At 52.6% G+C, this 5,326-nt stretch overlaps 1 long non-coding RNA gene across 2 annotated transcripts; it reads left to right on the forward strand.

The window, feature by feature from the left end:
- The first annotated feature begins 461 nt into the window (after positions 1 to 461).
- Positions 462 to 5,297, forward strand: LOC106726047. Of its 2 annotated transcripts, none has more exons than XR_001362062.1 (3): positions 462 to 1,117; positions 1,968 to 2,222; positions 5,208 to 5,297. It is a non-coding gene; the product is annotated as an uncharacterized LOC106726047 (long non-coding RNA). The 2 variants fall into 2 exon arrangements; XR_001362061.1 differs by having other exon boundaries at positions 1,968 to 2,217.
- Positions 5,298 to 5,326: the final 29 nt, after the last annotated feature.

Below are 5,326 nucleotides of genomic sequence, written 5' to 3' on the forward strand. Positions count from 1 at the left end.
TTGATTTCACATTGCAAGGCTTGGGTGCTCAAAACTTCCCTGTGAGTCCAGACACTGGGTGGCTGAGGGGCAGGGGCAGCAGGTCCTGGGAGAGAGTGGAGGGGCCGGAATCCCCACAGTGGGCGTGGCTCCAGGACCATAGCCCTCCAGCTGCCTGGAGCCGGACACTGTGCAAAACAGCCTTGTCCTGATGCTCTGAGGAACTCCAACAGCTTTCATTTTTCACTTGTATTTGGAGAGCCCATCCCCTTTCCTACTACGAGGTAGTAGGAGGTCTTTTAGGTGTGTTTTTCTGCCCAATGTTGTTGTATTTATTAGGGTTTTATTTAACTTTGACAGGAGTATGTGATCACAGTAGAAAATTCAGAGATTTGCAAAACATACAAGGTAAAAACCATTCTTGCAATTAAAGTCACCATGAGAGATGAAGACTTCCTAAACAGATGACTTTTAGGGTGGCAATGAATTTCTTTCTCAAATCATAAGGGAAGACCATTGGCAGGGTGCACATCCTGGACCTTGAGGGCCTGGCCCACAGGTCGGGAGTGGTCCTGAGCAGCCACAGGCCAGGTCTTCTTACTAGTGAATCAGGGACTGAGGGACACGGCAGGGGGCCCAGTAGTTAACGTGTTGGACTTTTACCAACATTTTGTTGAGCCTCCTGAGCTCACCCTTTATTTTCTCCCGGCTGCTGGGGGCTCGCACTGTGAGCCATGGTTAGAGCCAGGGCCGGCCTCCCGGGGCCTCCAGCTCAGGCTTCTGCCAGGGCCCCACCTGACACCACAGTCCGTGAGGCACACGGCCCCGCTTTTGTCCCTGGGCTCCCTGGCCCTGCTGCCTCTGCTTCTAGGCCTCAGTGTGATCGCCCCACCTTGGCATGGGATTTTGCAGCCCCATTTCTCACTGTGCTTCTCTGCCCCAGGCCCTGGGGACCTAATACCAAAGGGAGTGGCCCCACCCAGAGGCAGCCTTGACCGCATTCCAGGAGATGCCTCCGCTGACCCAGCCACCAAGCCCCGGCCATCAGAGCTGGGCTCCGGGGCCTGTTCATCCTCAGCCATCACTACAGCTCCTTCCAGCTCCAGCTCCACCTCCCGGCACCCAGGCCGCACCCACGGTGAGTCACGGGTCCCTCCAGAGCCAAGAGGGATGAGCATCTCGGCCCGAGGTCCTTCCCAAAGACCCACCTCGCAGGGGCAGGAGGTGCCTTTCAGACTGAGAGGTGGTCAGCAGGTGGGTGACTCTGTGGACAGGTTTGGCGTCCCACAGACACAGGTTCAGAGCTCAGCTCCACCTACAGCTGTGCGACTTTGGGAGGGTAACTCCGCCATCTAGACATCTGGGCCTGAGCCCTGGGACCCACACCACTGCTCAGGAATTGGTGGCACCAAGCGGCTTCCTAACTATGGAGGTGAACCAGTGTTTGGGCTAAACTCAGGCAACGTTGGAGGTTTTTTCTCCAGGGAGGAGACTTGACAGGGTCCCTGCACTGGAGGCCGGTCCATGGCATGGAGGGCAGGTGTCCTAGACTGAAAAACAAGGGGATTCGGGGAGGATTGACAGGTTGGATGTCTCCAGATGCCAGGAGCCCTGCGTGCTCACACCTTAGATGGGACATTACGGTCCTCTTCAAGGCATCTGATTAGCGGGAGACACTCCCAGCAGGGCAGTCGGGTCACATCTTCCAGGGGGAACCCATGAGAAGTCAGGGTCCCGGACACCTAGGAGCGCTTGCAACACCAGAGACAAACGAATGTGAGAGCAACAGGGTCAGCAGGCATTAAGCACAGAGACAAAAGCTTTAAAATGCCCGTCATGACAGCAGAGTAAGCCACTTTGCATGGTGCAACCAGAGCAGGATGCTGTGAAAAGTAGCATCTGGGGATGAGCACTGGGAAATGTAAAATATGCAACAGAGGGGAGAAATACAGCTTAAAACTTAAAAAGACATTCTGCTTATGACCTAGAGATGACAGCATCTGAGGACAGCAGAAGAGCTGGAAATGACGGCCCCGGAGGTGTTAGAAACTGACGAGAGAAGAAGCGGTTATGATTTTTCATCATCTTACCTCCCACTGGACCCTGGAAGCTATGACAAGCATAACCGTGGTTTGACAAGCCCAGCAAAGACAGACAGGCCCCCTGCCCTCTAGGCTGCCTGGCTCAGCTTCAGGACCTGGCCCCTGGTTTACAAATCAGAAGTACCCCTGGGAGGAGGTGAGGTGAGTGAGCACAGGGCAGGAGGGGAATACCACTGGATGAAAGAAGGTGAAGAGATTACCAAAAACATATACACATAACCCATAGACACACAACTGTGCAGTGATTGCCAGAGGGAAAGGTGAATGGAGGTGGGCAAGGAGGGGGGCATGGACGAGGAATGGGGACCAAAAGAGACTTTGCTTGGGGCAAGGTGTGTACAATGCTGTCTTCAGATGATGTTTTATTAAGTTGTACACTTGAAATATGTATGGTTTTGTGAACCAAAGTCACCCAATAAATTCAAATAAATAAGATAAAATAAATAAAAGATACTATTTAAAAATAGGCCTTACTTTCCAGTACGCATAGGAGCACCCAGTATAGCAACGTGGCAAGATCACAAATCTCAGTTATTTGGGACTTTGGTTCCCTTCAGAAAAAAGGATAAGTTCCACTAAGTGTCAATTCTATTTCAGATCCCTCTATTTCCCCAAGCACAGTACTTACTAGACATACTAGAGGCCCGATGCACGAAATCCGTGCAAGGGGCTTGGCCCCCCCGTCGCTGCCATGGCTGCCTCTGCTTCGGCCCCGTCCAGAAGGTCGTCTGAAAGGACTTCCAGTCTAATAAGCATATTACGCTTTTATTATTATAGGTAATTAGTATTTAATAAATCCTCAAATGCCAAAATGTTCTAAAATTGTTTAAGCCTAAGGACTGAAAATTAAAGACTGGACATCAAGGAGAACTTTCTTCAAGACCCAACTCTGCCATAAAAAGGCAGGGCTTTTATTACAAGGTTATTCTCTGTGGTATGACTGCTCTGAGTCACACTGTGGATGAGCCTACCATGTCCATGAACATGGGATGCTACAATGTCCAGTAGCTCCTTGGACTGAAGAAGACTGAATGCTGCTTGGATGGGTCTGTAAAAATCACTCTTCTTCTGCTAGACATTTTCTATAAGCTTTCAGTCCTTTTCCTGAATAATCAGAGTTAAATTACGTCTGGCAATAGGATCTGGGTCTATGACTTTGACCACTTCTAAGACACATGTCTTAAGAGCTTATTAAGAGCTATATTTTCCTCAATACAAATTTCTTTGAGCTAATTCAGGGGTGGGCAAACTTTTTGACTCGAGGGCCACAATGGGTTCTTAAACTGGACCGGAGGGCCGGAACAAAAGCATGGATGGAGTGTTTGTGTGAACTAATATAAATTCAAAGTAAACATCATTACATAAAAGGGTATGGTCTTTTTTTTTTTTTTTTAGTTTTATTCATTTCAACCGGGCAGGATCCGGCCCGAGGGCCGTAGTTTGTTCACGGCTGTTCTAGACAATTAACAGTCGCTTTGGGTCTTTATAATTTCCCAAGAACAAAATCCTAGGAGGGTAGGAAGCTAACTTTTTAATTAAAATAAAAGCTGAGAGCTTTTACATTGGCTTCGGCTTCTGAAGTATCAACAATAAGTGCAGGAGGAGCACTATCTCCCACCCTCCCATTGCCTAGAAAGCTCCATGGTGCTGGCATGGGCTCCTGCAACTTATGGGCAGAGACAGGCTCTGTGGGGGGCAGTGTGACACCGCGGAGCTCTCCCCTCTTCACACTGGGTGAAGGGTAACACGACAGGAGGAGTCGGCCACCGCTCTTGGAAGTGTCACCTAGGGGCCAGATTTACATTGAATCTGCTGAGGAAAGGGATCATCTTCCTAAGTGTTCTGATTCCTGGAGCTTCTCTCATCAAGAAACAGAAGCGAAGGGGTGGGCAGAGCAGGGCTGGAATGGACGGAGGCTTTGGGAGCCGCTGAGCTGTATCACAGTTGCCTTTCAGTGACACGTCCTTTTCCAAGAGGAAGGTGGGGTTTTTGTTCAAGTTTTCCTTCTGTGCTCTTCATGGGAACCAAGTACTTGGCTCACCCCCAAACCCCACTGCTAACAGGCTTTTTCTGATGCCTGATATTTGGGGAGTGCACCAGGGCTGGGGAACTGGGTGCCGTGTGCCCCAGTGAGTCCAGGGCAGACTGCTTGGTGGGGCGGAAGCAGATCTGCTCCTAGTGTGTCCCCGGTTCTCAGTGCAGTTCAGCTCAACACCAGCTGTGTGCAGGGAGGACTGGCACACAGTCCCTGTCCCCAGCTGTGACTGTGCAGGGGGACCAGCCCTGATGATACCTGGGGTGGCGCTGTGGGACTGCATGCGCTGGGAGCATGGACCAGGAGGGGAGGTCTGCAGGCCTGGAAGGGCCCCCCTGCCCTGGCCGGGTGGGGCCGCCCTCCCTGCAGCAGGTGCTCCCTCTCTGATCCCAGGGAGGCAGGGAGGGCTGCCCTAGACACACTGCAGCCAGGAGGGCGGCTGCCCCACACTTGTCACGGGGGAGGTCCGTTTCTTTTCCCTTTGGGGCAGATGTCAATTTGATACAAAAAAGAGAAGGAGCTGAAGGACAGCAAACAGCCACGGAAAGCGAGCACGTTCTTTCCTCCTGAGACACCAGCACCCGCCCCCTCGGACCACCGAGGGGAAGCAGGCACAGGCTTCATTGTCCACCCGTGGGCATGCACACTCTGTCCTGTGCTGGCTCCCGCCCTCACCAGGTGCCCCTGTCCTGGTCTAGGCAGGGTGTTTCCACGTGTTCTAGAAAGCTCCATGTGTAGTAAGGGTGGGCTCCCCACCCCTCCAATGCTTCACTTTCCCAGAGCCGCCCTGTTTGGTCTGTACCGGAGTTCTGGGTGAAATTTTCTTTGTTTGAGCCCAGCCCCAGACCTCACAGACACAGAAGCACAGGCTGTCATCCCGCACAGCCCATGCCCACTGTGCACGGGGCCTGGCACTCGGGAGGCGGGACCCTCCTGGGGCGTCTCCAGAATCCGGGTCTGTGCTCCTGGGGGCGCTCCTCTGAGCTGTGGCAGAATGGCTCTGTTATGTCCTTATTGTTAGACTGGAGGGCTTAGTCTGGGCTAGACTGGGTCATCGGCCCTTTGGGTTAAGGGTTGTCCTTTCCTCTCAGGGTCCCGGCCAGGCAGCTTAGAGAGCCGTAGGCATGCGTCCAGTGACGGCTCACCTCGGGGCCTGAAGGGTAAGTCTGCTTTCCTTCTGGGCACTTTCCAGTGCCCTTGGATCTGGGCT

This window comes from Myotis brandtii, unplaced genomic scaffold, assembly GCF_000412655.1.
Source record: "Myotis brandtii unplaced genomic scaffold, ASM41265v1 scaffold2175, whole genome shotgun sequence".
NCBI classification, from domain to species: Eukaryota; Metazoa; Chordata; class Mammalia; order Chiroptera; family Vespertilionidae; genus Myotis; species Myotis brandtii.